Source organism: Myxocyprinus asiaticus, chromosome 3, assembly GCF_019703515.2.
Source record: "Myxocyprinus asiaticus isolate MX2 ecotype Aquarium Trade chromosome 3, UBuf_Myxa_2, whole genome shotgun sequence".
NCBI classification, from domain to species: domain Eukaryota; kingdom Metazoa; phylum Chordata; class Actinopteri; order Cypriniformes; family Catostomidae; genus Myxocyprinus; species Myxocyprinus asiaticus.
The window spans coordinates 28689722-28707500 of NC_059346.1; the positions used below are offsets into that span (position 1 = coordinate 28689722).

Below are 17779 nucleotides of genomic sequence, written 5' to 3' on the forward strand. Positions count from 1 at the left end.
ATAAACAGGCTAATACACTCACTGAGAACTTTATAAGGAACACCTGTACATATACATATTCATGCAATTATCTAATCAGCCAATCGTGTGGCAGCAGCACAATGCATGAAATCATGCAGATACGGGTCAGGAGCTTCAGTTAATGTTCATATCAACCATCAGAATGGGGAAAAATTAGGTCTCAGTGATTTCCGTGGCATGATTGTTTGTGCCAGATGGGCTGGTTAGAGTATTTCTGTAACTGCTGATCTCCTGGGATTTTCACACACAACAGTCTTTAGAGTTTACTCAGAATGGTGCCAAAAAAAAAAAAAAAAAAAAAAAAAACATCCAGTGAGCAGCAGTCCTGCAGACGGAAATGCCTTGTTGATGAGAGAGGTCAACGGAGAATGGCCAGACTGGTTTAAGCTGACAGAAAGGCTATGGCAACTCGGATAACCACTCCGTGCAGTTGTAGAGAGCAGAATAGCATCTCAGAACGCACAACATGTCGAACCTTGAGGCGGATGGTCTACAACAGCAGAAGACTACATCGGGCACTTTATTAAGACCATAGTGTTCCTAATAAAGTTTTAAGTGAGTGTATTTACAGACTATATTTTATGATGCCTACATTGCAAAGCCATTAAAATAGTAATCATTAATGTACAGAGTCATATTCTTGTACATTTTAATTTTACTTAATACATTTTAATGTCGAACAGACAATGAAACATTCAGCAGAAACTTTAGCTTCTCAACTTTGTCTTTGGTTTAGGTTAAATTAATATGATTTTTGCTTAACTCAAATTTCAAACAATAATTTGTGCAGAAAAGGGATTCCCTGCTCTCTGCTGTAAGTGGAGGGGGAGTCCCACAGCCTACAAGGAGCTAGTTTTTATGAAGAGATCATATTTTCCCATGTCCATTTCAGAACATTTCAGTAGGTACAGCCTAAGATCCCCATTTTGTTAAGCAGTAATATGGTGGAAGTTGGATTTAGAAGATTCAAAAGGATGTTTCGTTTGTATTAAAATAGTTGTGCTTCGATGAATCTTGGACTGTCTAAAAATCTTCGCACATCGCATTTTGAATTCTTTTTTTAATTCTCCCCTGTTGAGTTCATAAATTAGCAACTTGTCAGAACTTGAGGACCAAACTGCTAGAGATCAAGGTCAAAGCTTTTTTTCAAACAAGAATGTGAGATTAATTTATCAGAACACCACACTGTTGAAGAAATATGAGTACTGATAAGATGAATTGAGCAAAATGATAATAAAACAAACACAATTGGTAACGATTTGGCTAGTATATTCTCAGCGCTCGTATTGATAGATGATGATCCAATTGCAGTTACTAAGTAACATTATTTGGCAATTTAAAAATATCAACATATTATTTTGCTTTCCATAATTAAAACTGGTGAATATACAGGTAAGTGGGGTTATTTAGTGATGGTGCCTCTTAAAATATAGATTTTTGTTTTGTGGAATTTTCAATAAGAAAAGATTAATGAAAGGTATCAAGAAACAATAGCAAAGCTTTAATTATCTCTTTTATTGCCATAGTTGCTGCTGTAGTTGCAATACATTAAAAAAACAAAAAACTATTTCCTTTCTGTCTTCCATCTCCTTCATCTACTTCTGTCTTTCCTCTCTCTCCCTTCCCTTCTCTTTTCAAGTATAAGTTAACCCATATCAGCAAAAAGCACCTGCTCACAGTCATTACTTTCATAATGACATGAATCCCTCCTTTTTCATCCTTCTGTCCAACGCTCCTTTAATCTGCCTCTTTGCATTCTTGTTCACCCCTAAGCATTTGTTTATCCCTCTTATTTCTGATCCACAAATCCATTGCTGTCTGTGGTGCATGTATTATTGCGAAAAAGTGAAAAACAGTTTGTGGCAAAGTGCAAACTTATTTCACAGTTGTAGGTCAAAAAGTCTTTCACATGAGTACCTTTTAAATAGTGTTTCAGTCTGTTTAAAAATCTGTTTAAAAGAGAGTGGACCTTTATCTGTATTAGACATATTACATGTTTGTTTGAATTAAATGAAATACTTACGAGATATTTTTCAATTATCTTACAAGAAAAGCATTCACAGTGTTAAACTGATCCTTTGATTCCAACAAGTGGGAAGGCTTGGAAACACTTCCACTTGCTTTACTATGAAGGCGTCTTGTTCAAAAGTTCTTATAGGCAGATTATCTGGTGGTTTATTTGATGAAAGGATCATTATAGAACACAATATGACAGTAGTTCACTGAGAATGGCAGTGACATCTGTGTACAGTAGGAAAATACATGTTTATAGGATGTTACAATTACTGAAAATGCATGACATTCACTCTCTGCATTTGTTTTCTTTGCAGCATTTTTACCGTGAAAAAAGTGATAATGATCTTGCCTAATTTTACCTTGATTGGTGAAGCCATGAAATCAGAGAGTAAGGTTCTGTCTTTCAAGATATCTAGCTGTAATCATGTCACATTTTTCTGATTTTCTGTCATCTATCCACACATACTGTCTTGCTTAGTTATGCAAGCTCACATTTTACAGAATCAATCAAAATTCCTCCCAGTGTACAGTTTGTGAATTCTTGAAAAAATATTTCACCTCAATTTGCACGTTTACACATATATTTGATTGTATTTTTATGTCTACATTCTACATGTTCCTCAACTATCCTTCCGGAGCTTTCAGCAGTCATGTCTCTATATGCTAACATACCTGATTCTCACCTTTCCTATTGCTCTGGGTTTTCTTTGCTACATAACAACATAAAAATCAAATCAAATTGCATTGCAGCAAACATCAGTAGAAACATTGGACCTAAACTGACATAAAAATAAAAACACACTGTGTGCCCAACAACTTAAAGGTGAGATGTGTAATTTATGTGCCACGATCGTCACCAAGCGGCAAAAAAAAAAAAAAAAATATATATATATATATATATATATATATATATATATATATTTTCAAACAGGTTTCCCGACTCAAACAGACTACCCCAGTCTGCCAAATGTTAAGAAAAAAACTGAGATCCCACCCCATAATTATGCCATTGGCTGATTTTATTTTGCAAAGTCAGGCTGTTTGGTTTGATAGTGCCATTTAAACAACCTTCGAATGGCTTACATATAGCTGTCTCTCCACATTAAGCTAGGGTAGTATAAAATATTTTGACATAGAAAAGGTTACACACATCACCTTTAAAGACGAACACACAATTATCAGCGGTACAAACAAAAGCAGTTCCTATGCAGCTTAGTATGTGTAAAAGCACTCCATTCACTGCTTGTTTAAAGGCTAAAATAACTAATAATTTTCAGTCTATAATACATGCTATCCATCTGTCAAAAGTAGTCTACTCCGTATCATACTAAATCTTCTTTCAGCAATTTTTTTCATAGATAAAAAATATTTTAAGGCCATTGCAAATAATCTTATTATGCCACAAAAAGGTCAGTCCAAAAAACATTTTATGTAGCACTTTTCTATGCACTCAAAGCGCTTTATATAGTATAGGGGGAATCTCCTCAACCACCACCAGTGTGCAGCATCCACCTGGATGATGAGACGGCAGCCATAGTGCGACAGAACGCCCACCACACACTGGCTATTGGTGGTGAGGAGAGTAGAGTGATGTAGCCAATTCAGGGATGGGGATTATTAGGAGGCCATAATAGAGAAGGGCCAATGGGGGGAATTTGGCCAGGACAATAGGGTTATGCCCCTACTCTTTATGAGAAGTGCCTTGGGATTTTTAATGACCACAGAGAGTCAGGAACTCAATTTAACATCTCATCCAGAAGACAGTACTTTTTTTAAAGTATAGTGTCCCCATCACTATACTGGGGCGTTAGGACCCACACAGACAACAGGGTGAGCACTCCCTGCTGGCCCCCTTAATACCACTTCCAGCAACCTTAGTTTTCCCCAGGAGGTTTCCCATCCAGGTACTGGCCAGGCTCAAACCTTCTTAGCTTTAGTGGGCAACCAGGAGAGAGCTGCAGGGTGATATGGCTGCTGACAGAAGATTTGCCTAATTCAGTATGCAAAATAACAGTAAAAGGGTGTGGTTAGTATCTCATCAGGCCATGAAGAAGCTTCAGTTGTCAATTATTCCTTTTCTCCTTTACAAGCTGTGGCTTGGAGTTCTATAGCTATTGTGAAATCTCATGATGTTCCAGTGAAACCACTGGTTGATTGGTCCAACTCTAACTCCTACATGGGGTTGAGACATTACAGGTGCTGTCCTCCAGACATTCATCTTCACTCAAGCTAATATGTAGGCAGGTTTCATTCAGAGGCAAAGAAAACTGAATTGTTTGCTCATAGCCAGTTGGTGTTGTAGAATGTGGTAAAGTCCCACCATCCACAGATGGATGATCCTCAGGCAAGCTGCTGCAGGTGCTGGATGTAGAGATGAAAGCAGAGCTCTGGTCATCAGATGGGTCATCTCTGGATTGGGGGGAGACTAGGGATTTCTCATCCGAGCATATGCCAGAATCCTCACTGGCTGAACAAGACACACTGATGCTATTGGTGAAAGAGTAAAAATCCCCAGGTGAAACGGAGCAAAGAGTGATGTCAGGGTAGGGGGAGATGTTCATCCTTGGGAGTACACTCCCATTTGTGGGCATGGCTGCCAATTTTGTCTCCGCCTCTATGCCAGGAGAAAGAGTCCTGTTTGAGCGCTTGCGGTTGAGCGGCTGGGGTGGAGGGTCCAACTTAGGGATAATTTGTTTAAACCTGCAGACAAAACAATTATTAGTTTTTCAGTTTAAGTGTTTGTCTTGGTAATGGATATTATATAAAACACTGAACAGAACATAATATGAAAGTGTGATAACTATAAGTGTAGGAAAATCAAAGCAGGGTGAATAGGATTAGAGTGGCCTGTGTAGTGCAGAGTGCTGAATCATCAAAAGGAGCACTTCATACACAATTATTTTAGACACATTTTCCATTCTGTTTGTGTGTGCACTTACCTCTGTCCCACAGTTCCCACAGAGAGAGAGAGAGAGAGAGAGAGAGAGAAAATGGGAGATCGAGCTGCAGGTTCTTGTATTGATGGCTCTACTAAAAATAACTGCAGTGCAGTCACTCAGCATGGGACAGAGAAAGCACAATATAACTCTCTCTCACTCATACACATTCAGCACATGCAAATGCAACTCAAGTAAACACATAAAGAACTGTAGTAATTAATGTGATAGTTCACCAGAAAATAACCTCATTTTATTCCAAAGCTGTGTGACTTTGTTTCCTTCGTGAACAGAAAAGGAGTCATTTATAGCAGAATGTTAGTCACCATTCACTTTAACAGCATCTTTTTTCAATTCAGTTAAAGTGAATGGTGTCTGAGGATGTCAGTCCCTGACATTCTGCCAAACATCTCATCTTGTGATCCATCATTTGGGTTTGGAACAATATGAAGATGAGTCACAAATTACAAAATTGTCATGTTTAAGTGAATTATCCTTTTAAATTAGATTTTTACATTGTCAGAATGTATGAGTGGTGCAAAAGTCATCATCACAATGCTAGGGTGTTGTGGGTGGTTGCCAGGGTGTTGAAATGCAGTTGTTATGGTATTATGAGTGTATTTTAGCATTTTCTATGTAGTTGCTATGGTTTTCTTGGTACCTGCTTACAGGCCAAAACCAAAAGAGTCCACCTCGATGTCTCTGTACGTAATTCATGAAACACAAGCAGAAGGAATTTCTGTGTAATTAGTTGGTAAAACCATTCCTACATAAAATTGCAGCACTGAATTGAATAGGGCAATTTACATAAGAGTGTTTTTTTCAAACGTTTTATACAGAAATTCTTCCTCGTGTTGCATGAATGAGGATATAGTGCCCGTCCAATTTTTCCCATTCATTTTTGCCAGGGATTCATAAAATAATTGAACAGAGTTCTAAGTCATGAACCAAACGAGGTGAATCACAACATAACAAACTTGAAGCAAGATTTAAAGCAAGGAAGCAAGAAAGACAAAAAGACAAAGGTACAAGACTGTGTACTATGAAGCACTGCGAATGAAGTAATGAAATTAATATACAGAACTATTCATTTAAAGTTACTGATTATAACTAAACAATATGTTTTAATTTTATTGCAAAATATTCAGATATATACAAATAAATATGTAGTTTGAGAGTGTAGGGAGACAGACTCAACTTGTGTCATTCACAGTGTGTTATGGGAGTGTACAGTCGCTGCAGAGCTCTTATGGCGCGGTTTGTTGGCCGCGATTCTCTGGTTGGTGGATTGTTTCCCTTTAGGATTCATGGGTAGTGTAGTTCGTCACCAGGAATTCTGCTATTAAATACGTATTTTTTTATTTATTATTTTATTAAGTTGAGATAACTTGGACTGATTGAGCTGTTCAGGTTGTAGTCCAAAAACCCTGAAGAGAATTTGCCATGGGTTCCCTTGGGATTTTCATATCTGTTTGTATAATGGGAGGTTATCAATTTATGAGTAAAATAAGGTCTGTGGTAAACATTACTTTACGATTCATGGACGTTTTGTTATACAACATAAATGACACACTTTCAAACCTAGCCCTGTGGTGGACTGGCCACCTGTCCAGGATGTTTCCGTGCCTTTGGCCTGAGACAGCAGGGATAGGCTCCAGCATTACCCACAACCCTACATAGGATAAGCAGCTATAGAGTTTGGATGGATGGATGGACTTTCATACCTCAAACGTGAATATTGAAGCTGTATTGAATTACATACTAAAAAAAAAAAACAAAGAAAAACACGGCAGCTTCAAAATTCACGTTTGAGGTATGAAAGTGTGTAATTTATGTTGCAGAACAAAATGTCCACGTATCGTCAAATAATGTTCACCACAGACATTATTTTACACATAAACTGAAAAACCCCATTATAAAATCCCGTAAGAAAATTCCAAAGGAACCCATGGCGAATTAGACACCTACAAATTGACATCACGGCTGAATAGCTCTATAGCTGAAACAGAAGCATATACCATCAAATAACAGCCTCAGGTACCACAGTAGGTCTGTCTTTAAAAGTTTATAAGTTATCGTTAAAAATCTGTATTTATTTATTGTTCGTCAGCGAAACTCATAAGTTATAAAAGTAACCTCTTCTCCAAAAGCTGTGCATTTTGAAGCATCACCCATGTTCGTAGCCAAAAAGTATGACGAGTTATGCACTAAAGTTTAATCCTTAAGCTTGATTATATGAGCAATAGTAATAGTGAAGCTTGTCTTAGCAAGCACCAAAAATAAATCCACACACAATCCAACACATTCTGTGCAACATCGCATACAGTCCTACTGGCATTTGATCATGGTCATTTGGCTGTTGTAAGTTTAAGATTGAGCAGTTTTTTTCCCCACTTTGTCTCTTCCCTCCAATTAGCATACTGTATGATTACATCAGCAGTCCTGTCTGACCCAGAACAAACGCTGTCATATCTCCTCCTCCACATCTCTCCAGAGAGCCTTCTGCCTCCCATCTCCTTTCTCTCATCTCAGGGGACCTCATATTGTCATCTCTTCATGTGGGTGTCATATGTTATGCTCATTTTCATTACAATTTCAGTAATATCAGTAGTTCAGTAAATTCAGTAGTATGCCTCTTCTGTCTAAAATATTGTGATTATCCACTGTTTACGCACACACACATACACAATCACACACAAACACATGATCAGAAGCAAGTCTAATATTCTCCCTCGGAGAGCTTTTAATTTTTCATTTGATGAACACAATTTATCACTAGCATCCCACATCCACGGCTCCTGTGCCTCCACAAATGGCTTAACAAGTGCAACATTAAATAATGAGTTTTCTGCATTAAGATGATGAGTCAATAAAGCATAATCTTTATTAAGGCAATGACATTTCACATGTCCCTTAAGGTTATATTATTATTAGACTTATTAAATGGTTGGAATGTCATCCAATCACATATCCACAAGATCAGTGTGTGTACCAAGACCTTTAAACCTGATTTATTATCTTTAAAACCCTGACGATAATTGCTAACAAGAGTGCATCTACACACACACCAAACCTCATTTCTTGAATCCACCACTTCATAGCTTTGACTATGAGAGTATATGCCAGTGGAGTGGTATGGCACAAGGCCTACCCTAATTTACCACACACACACACACACACACACACACACACACACGTTGGTGCGGCTATCCTTATGAGGACTCTCCATAGACATAATGATTTTTATACTGTACAAACTATAGATTCTGTCCCCTAACCCTAACCCTAACCTCACAAAAAACTTTCTGCATTTTTACATTTTCAAAAAAACATAGTTTAGTATGTTTTTTAAGTGATTTGAATTATGGGTACACTAGAAATGTCCTCATAACCCACATTTATAGCATAATACCCTTGCAATTATCAGTGTATAATCCTGCCCAGTGTATTACAAGCATGCACACACATACCCTCTCACAATCCTGATTAGTCTCAGTAGCAGTAATCAAGGAGTGTTTGAGGATTATGGAAGATCAATACAACAACAGATACAGGTGCATCTCAATAAATTAGAATGTCGTGGAAAAGTTCATTTATTTCAGTAATTCAACTCAAATTGTGAAACTCGTGTATTAAATAAATTCATTGCACACAGACTGAAGTAGTTTAAGTCTTTGGTTCTTTTAATTGTGATGATTTTGGCTCACATTTAACAAAAACCCACCAATTCACTATCTCAACAAATTAGAATATGGTGACATGCCAATCAGCTAATCAACTCAAAACACCTGCAAAGGTTTCCTGAGCCTTCAAAATGGTCTCTCAGTTTGGTTCACTAGGCTACACAATCATGGGGAAGACTGCTGATCTGACAGTTGTCCAGAAGACAATCATTGACACCCTTCACAAGGAGGGTAAGCCACAAACATTCATTGCCAAAGAAGCTGGCTGTTCACAGAGTGCTGTATCCAAGCATGTTAACAGAAAGTTGAGTGGAAGGAAAAAGTGTGGAAGAAAAAGACGCACAACCAACCGAGAGAACCGCAGCCTTATTATTGTCAAGCAAAATCGATTCAAGAATTTGGGTGAACTTCACAAGGAATGGACTGAGGCTGGGGTCAAGGCATCAAGAGCCACCACACACAGACGTGTCAAGGAATTTGGCTACAGTTGTCGTATTCCTCTTGTTAAGCCACTCCTGAACCACAGACAACGTCAGAGGCGTCTTACCTGGGCTAAGGAGAAGAAGAACTGGACTGTTGCCCAGTGGTCCAAAGTCCTCTTTTCAGATGAGAGCAAGTTTTGTATTTCATTTGGAAACCAAAGTCCTAGAGTCTGGAGGAAGGGTGGAGAAGCTCATAGCCCAAGTTGCTTGAAGTCCAGTGTTAAGTTTCCACAGTCTGTGATGATTTGGGGTGCAATGTCATTTGCTGGTGTTGGTCCATTGTGTTTTTTGAAAACCAAAGTCACTGCACCCGTTTACCAAGAAATTTTGGAGCACTTCATGCTTCCTTCTGCTGACCAGCTTTTTAAAGATGCTGATTTCATTTTCCAGCAGGATTTGGCACATGCCCACTCTGCCAAAAGCACCAAAAGTTGGTTAAATGACCATGGTGTTGGTGTGCTTGACTGGCCAGCAAACTCACCAGACCTGAACCCCATAGAGAATCTATGGGGTATTGTCAAGAGGAAAATGAGAAACAAGAGACCAAAAAATGCAGATGAGCTGAAGGCCACCGTCAAAGAAACCTGGGCTTCCATACCACCTCAGCAGTGCCACAAACTGATCACCTCCATGCCACGCCAAATTGAGGCAGTAATTAAAGCAAAAGGAGCCCCTACCAAGTATTGAGTACATATACAGTAAATGAACATACTTTCCAGAAGCCCAACAATTCACTAAAAATGTTTTTTTTTTATTGGCCTTATGATGTATTCTAATTTTTTGAGATAGTGAATTGGTGGGTTTTTGTTAAATGTGAGCCAAAATCATCACAATTAAAAGAACCAAAGACTTAAATTACTTCAGTCTGTGTGCATTGAATTTATTTAATACACGAGTTTCACAATTTGAGTTGAATTACTGAAATAAATGAACTTTTCCACGCCATTCTGATTTATTGAGATGCACCTGTAGACTAATCCATGACATTAAAACCCTTTGCATTTATCTCTCTCCCATATTTACAAAAACACACAGACACACACGTTTGTCTTTCAGTCATGGTGGGGACTTGCCACTGACTTCTGTTGTTTTTGAGCAAAAAATATTTTCCATCCCCTAACCCCTCAACCTAACCCTGCATTTTTAGATTTTTATTATAATATTATTTAGTGTTTACTAATCAGTTTTTCAGAAAACACATGACACACACACACAAATAAGCAAATAATATGTAAAGACTTTGTAGTCAGAGTTTCTGTGCAAAAGAAATAAGTACTGATTATTTCAAACATGATTCAGAGAACAAAGTGGAATATATAGTTATGCTCATGGATATCTACTTTACTTGCTACTAATTAAAACTAAACAAAATGAAAAAAAATGTAATTTTGCTTTGCAAATCATGGAATTAGTTTGTCCTCAAAAGTGCTTTTTGGGGGGGGGATTTTTCCCCTTTTTCTCCCAATTTGGAATTCCCAATGTGCTTTTAAGTCCTTGTGGTTGTGTAGTGATTTGCCTCAGTCTGGGTGGTGAAGGATGAAACCCAGTTGCCACAACACATGCATCTTATCACTTGGCTTGTTTGGCACATTGCCACAGAGACATAGCGTGTGTGGAGGCTTCACACCATACACCGCGGCAACCATGCTCAACTCACCACACACCCCACCAAGAATGAACCTTGAGGAGTTTACTGCATGTGACTCTACCCTCCCTAGCAACCGGGCCAATTTGTTTGCTTAGGAGACCTGGCTGGAGTCACTCAGCACACCCTGGGATTTTAACTAGTGAGCTAGTGAACTCCAGGTGTGGTAGCCAGTGTATTTTAAAAGTGCAAAAGTGCTTTTACTTGTAAACACGACTTTGTTTCCAGAAAGAAAAGTGGCCTGCTGTCTACAATCAATGTAGGTGATTTCAGGTTAAGAAATTAAGAAAATGAAGGTTTTTCCAAATAGTAGATAAACACCCCCAAATATCCACAAATGGAGGTTTTGTCAGATTTAGTTAACATCTAACTAAAGGATAGCTAAGTATACACACACTCAGGCGCGGGCGCGCTCGCACACACACACAAAAACTCGAACTCTATGGCGTTATATTTGTGCCACAATTCTGTGCATGAAAAAGATTATATTTACAGTGTATAGAGTGACTAAAACAACATATTTCATAAAGGTTCAATAAAAACAGTTAAGTCAACAAAAAAGCTACTTACAGTGGGTATCCATTCAGAATAGGCTTTCTACCGCAACGATCACCACGTGAATGGGTCATTAGCAGCTCTAAACCGCTAAGGGGCGCTAGAACCATAGAATTTCAACAGGCCAGAGCTGAATGCAAGTTAGGGCAAGTTATGCTTGTTTTGCCAACCACCATAAAAAAACAGGAGAAAGAAGAAGAACAACAAACTTGCTGGCTAAATGTTGCAATGGAGAGGTATGATAAAGACGTTACTGCAGTATTCAACAAGGACGTCTACGCACTGGAGAGTTATTTGTTTGCATTTATTCATTCAAATGTCATTAGAGAGAATTATCATTTGTGAGTATTCTTATACATATGCACAGATGAGCGAGCATCATTATGAAAGCATATTCAAATAATTGTGACTTCCAAAAACTTTTAAGACTCTAAACCTGTGCTTTCTTTTAATGTGCTGATAGGCTATCATATTTTCTATTTTTAAACAGGATTATCAAATGTGAATTAATTATTTTATATGCATACCATTGTGTCATATTATGTTATATTCTCCTGGCAATAAAAACGAAAGAAAATGTGAGCAGAATACTTATCAAATAAAATATTGTAAAATATTTGAAAAAGAATTTCCATTACATGAATTAGAGTGGAAGTTGACCACATTATTTGTATAATATTTGTCTCAGTACATGCGTTTGAGTTTTACGCTACACATGTAATAACCAGAAACGCTATGCAGTTCAAACCTGTAGGTTACAAGCTTTGTTTATTATTATCTGTCCTAGTATTTTATTAGCAGTTAATATTTGCTATTAACCAATGTTGCCCCAAAGCTTGATAATATTTATTATTTTTCGAAGTGATTATTTGCTTTCAGATGTAAGCCCAATAGTCGATTAGCAACATAGAAACATACAACAAAGTGCATTAAGAGTGTCGCTCCTATGGTGTGGAGTTTAACATCGGTGTGTTTGGGTTTGGTTTTGCATTTGGCATATTATTTTGTCCATTCTGTTTCTTGACTCCACTCTTAATATTTTCTTTATTACTATTTATAATAAATAAAAAAATATATATATAAATGTAGTTTTACTATAGTGATATTGTAGTAACCATGATTTTTTGGCAGAAAACATAAATTTGATGATATTAACAATGGTGTTACTACAGTATATGGTGTTAATATAGTAACCATGTTTTTTTTTTTTTTTTTTTTTTTTTTTTTTTTGTGGTTACAATTATTTTACTACAAAATACCATGGTGATATTAAGGTTATTTTATCTGGAGAGGACGTCAGGACAGATCTGTGTTCCAATCGGTTTAGTGCATTATTTAGAACCTTAGAACCCTTTTAACACGTTTTATAGAGATTTTTAAAAGTTTTTTAACATACATGAGTTTTAATTACCCAAAGCTTCAGCGATTCACACCTTAACTCGAGCTGAAAAAGATGCAGTGGGACTCACATGTTGCCAGGCAAGAACATGATCGATTACATTAGCAACATACATTGGAAAAATATATTTACACTAATAACAAACAAACACAGTAGGGCTTTATTCATTCTGCTTAATTAATTTTGTTCATTCAATTACTGATTGATTTTATAATGTCGCATAATATTTGGGAGCAGCATTTCGACAAGAAAACGACGTTCAGATTTCATACAATGTCATAATCTGACAAGACCATCATATTGTGAACGTGAAGCACAAGTTAACATGGCGTTAACATTGCTTGATAATGTGCACCATTTCACACCGAATAAAGAAACCTCATTTGAACATAAACATGCTCATAAATGTTATCGCCGCCTAATATCTCACACAGATAACACTGAATTAAGTTGCGCTGATCATGTTGTTTAAGAACCAGATAGAACCTCCTGCCTCTGTAAAAAAAAAAAAAAAAAAAAAAAATATATATATATATATATATATATATATATATATATGAAAATAAATAAATGAATATATATATATATATATATATATATATATATATATATACACGTATAAATAAATAAATAAATAAATATATATGTATATATATATATATATATATATATATATATATATATATATATATAATTACGAAAATAAATAAATAAATATATATATATATATATATATATATATATATATATATATATATATATATATATATATATATTCGTAATTCTGCCATTTGACTAATTATACCACTTATTTTCATCTGTACAAGCATGCCAACATTATGTAGTAAGTTTATTCAGAACTCAGCTCCAGTTAAACCGTAACACCGGAGAATGACGTAGAGGGAAACCCTACTATCACAGCACGGCGCAGGCGTGATGAAAATAAAACAACAAACACACCAGCAACTGTAGAACATTTGGAAATAAAGTGGAGCAAGGAGAATAAATCTTGTTCAGACGTCATGTTCGTTATTTACAGCATGCGCAATACAATGTGACAATAGCAACAATGTTCCACAATCTTGTGAATTACACTTACCCTATTGTAGGCTACTGTGTAATGTAATTAAGTTGAATGATACACTTTATCATCTAATCATGAACAATGCCGCCCTATGCGACTGTATCACCAATGCTTTTATCTTTAAAACATAATCGTGGCGACAAACATAATTTAAATACTATGTAAACAATATACTGAGTATAATATGAACAAATGACCAACAAAGCAACATGGCTTTTTGTGAATCTGCTGGATGTAGTTTACTTTCTACGTGTATCCAAACAGACAATAAGATAAGTAAAGCTGGTCTCGAACCCACGATTAGCAGGAAAAAAAAACTGCATTAATCGAAGTAAGCGAACAGCTTCTAACCTATCAGTCCTCTTATGACTTAAAAAGAAATTCACACTAACTGCTGTAACTTTAAAGAACATTATTTAAAAAGAACAGCACACACACACACACACACACACACACACACACACACACACCACACACGAGAGCGGGTCTAACACTTTTAGTCTATCACTGCTGACTAGCCGGGTCAATTATAACACGGAAATTAATATCATTAATTAAATGCATTGTTGTTGTTTTTTTAATTAGGGCTAACAAATGAAATTATGAATGTTCACAATGTATTTTCGTTTAAATTTTCAGAAATATAATTAAATAGCTAATATCTATGAAGCAACAGTTTTAATTTATTGAAAAAGGCTGACATTCGAGCATTATTTTTTTCTGTATATCAATTAATGAGCTAACTAAGCTACAACTTTAATGCTGCCATTCATTTTGCATTGTTAGATCACCTTTTACACATCAAAATGTAAAAAATACAATACAAATAATAATATTAACAATGAATAATAACTCACTTTCTTCACACTACTAAACGATGGTGACAAATGTGCCCCTTTGCGCCTCCTGGCGGTGATTTGGCGAACGTGTCTCACGTGTGACAATTTAAAGTTTTAACGCGGCAGTACTCACCGCAGTACTAAGGCTCAGTCTGGTTGCTTATCCACTGTACATATAGTCATAATTAGGGCTGTCGATTTAACCCATTAATTCAGTTCGATTAATTATATAAAAAATAACGCATTAAAGTTTATGCAATTAATCATGTCCCCGGACCGTAATAAGGAAGATTCCTTCCACCTATGTAATTCAAGCATGGAGAACAACCTGTTTTCTCCAGGGGGCAGTAAGCGAAACTCGCTGTATAGGCAACACGCAGCTTATACAGACAAAGAACAAACCACACTTAACAAGAGCAGACAACACAATAAGAGAACACCTTCTTGTGTTCAAACACAACTTGATGGTGTGCAAATCCGAAGGCAGGGATCTCAAGACGTGAAGTTCCAAACTTCGTTTAACTTGACACAGCGACCTAAAAATGGTATGTTTATGACACAATGCAACCGAAACGCTCCAAAAGCATCCGTCTGACACAGGTGTACATTGATGCATCCTTAGACAAGCCCTTGTAATAAATCTTGGACTGACTGATGAATTCAATTGCAAAATGGATTGCTGTGAATTGTAGGCCAATGACAGGCTTATGTTCCAAAAAATTGAAATAAACAATATACTGCATTCTAAAGCCACTTTTTGTATTGTCTTTTTTAATGCTTCACTTGTGTGCCAAAATAATGCAAAGCATTTTAATCATTTATATTATTATTCTTTATAATATATTTATTTTATTTAGAATTATTGAATCATTATATATTGAATTATTTTTATTTCGCAACAAATATAACATGCATGCGATTAATTAGTCGGCATACCATGTAATTAATCTGATTAAAAAGCTATGAGCGCAAACAAAACTTTGAGGAGAGAGCGAGTGAGATCTTGCACATGCAAAAAACAATGGAGTTACATACATTTCAGAATTCTATGCTAATTCACATTCAAATAAACTTTATTCAAGCACAAAATTGATTTTCATTTGTGTACAATTAATTTTTGCAAGAAGATACATTGCTTTACAAAACGCGTGTGCAAAATACCTTTTTGTGCGCTCAAAATATAAACTTGTATGCTTTAAATATCATCTTGCTCGTGAGGAAGATTTTTGTGTGCTCAAAATGAGGGATAAAAGAAGAGCACAGGCATGAACAGAAGGGTGCATGAAAGAAAGAGCTTCAAAGCAATGAAGAAAGAAAGACGATGGATACTCTTGACTGGCACAGGAGGAATGAACAGATACCACCACCAAACCAAAAAGCATACCGAGGCATTACTGCTGGACACAAACAGAGACATAAACTGCATGACTGACACACTAGAGCCCTACCTGGCTGTTGTAATGTTTTGTAAATGTGATGCTGTTTTGGAGTATAAACACAATAATTCATACACACACCACGTGTTATACAGCAAGTGAAATGAAATGATGCAAGGAAGTCTTGCTGGTTAAGCAGCACACGTATTGTGGACCAGCATTGAAAAGACAACATACTGTATGTCTAGAGTTGTTTGTCTGTACGCTGGCTCATGTTGGTCAGTTTTATATTCGTCTTTCAATTCAAGCCTATTCAGGTCAGGCTATATCTTGTTTCTTGGTTTTGTTTTCCTTATTCTTTCCCTTAATAAAAATGCATTTGGTTTCAGTGCTTTAACTCTTCTAACTCTGATTTAACCCAGAAATTTGGCAAAAGGATTAAATCCATAATGAATGTGCAATGGGCAGCACAATGACAAATTAAAGGTGCTATATGTAATATTTTTACTGTACTAAATCATAAAATGATCAAAATATGTCATAAGAGAATTAGGAAACATGCTAAGTTGAAATACTGGCATCTCCGATAACAATGCTACAGCCAGTATATTCTACATTGAAGTTTCCATTCCGGCCGTAATTTCTGTTTATGTTTTGGCCTGTGTGATCCCGCCCACTGCCCACTCACCAATAGTATTTCGACACCGCCAGATTGCCAGATTTGAACATGTTTGCAGGCAAACAACACTGCGTGCTGCAGCCATGGAAGCCAGCAAACGAACTGGATCAGAGATCCAGATTCCACCCGACATAAAAAGCCTCGCCATCTGTCTAAAAACCACCATGACCAGAGGCGTAGTAAAACAAGGATAAATATAGCTGCGAGCAGCAATTAACGGGGTTCAAGCATGGTATAAAGCACTTGAGTCTACAACAAATGATTTAGGAGTTATGAGCAGTTTCGCATTTTTGATCGCTGTAGCGCCCCCTATTGACCGATTTGGCCGAGTCCTTGTTTCTGAATATCGAGCAATACTACTACCATCTGACCAAGTTTCAAGTCTCTAGGCCTTACGGTTTGCTCTGCCCAATCAGTTTTATGGTGGAATAATTATAATAATAAAAATCTTAACAATTTCAATAGGGTTTCAGCGCCATTTACAGCCAACACAGGCAATTTACTAAGGAAATGTGTGTTTTTTAAAGATTTTTAAAGCTCATAGCGCCAACTATGGTCCGATCTCCATAAAAGTCTGCAAGCTTATTGAGAATCATATGTGGCATGTGCTCAGCTAATTTCGTGAAGTTCTGAGTTTTTGTTTAGGAAGTATGGGCTTATTTGTACACTTGACCACACTCATTTTCTAAATGACACTGTTATAGCTACCAAAGGGTAAAGGGTGTCCGATTTCTTTCAAATTTTTCACAGACCTTTAGGGCCAGGAGTCAAACAGGCCCACCAAGTTTTTTGCCGATCGGCCTCCGATAACCTTGTCTAATAGATGCTCAAATTTCATTGGCCGATGGTGGCTATGTTTTTTGGGATACGCCAATGTCCTCGTAAACAGTCATGGCACCATGAGTTGAAGTTTCCAGAGTATATTTCTGCATTGGTTTGCTTCCGATCGGAGGACAAACCTAGGACTAGTTCGCAAAAGTAGGTTTTTAACATTATCTGAAATATTTACCGAACGGTTTGACAGACACCAATGATTCTTGAGGCAAAGTTGTTTAGAATGAGAA

The 17779-nt window shown here is 36.7% G+C and overlaps 1 protein-coding gene across 3 annotated transcripts in view; it reads left to right on the forward strand.

Moving 5' to 3' along the window:
- The window catches only part of LOC127421177 (membrane-spanning 4-domains subfamily A member 4A-like), a 105460-nt gene that overhangs the window by 38833 nt on the left and 48848 nt on the right, over window positions 1-17779 (forward strand). The gene's annotated exons all lie outside the window — the stretch shown is intronic.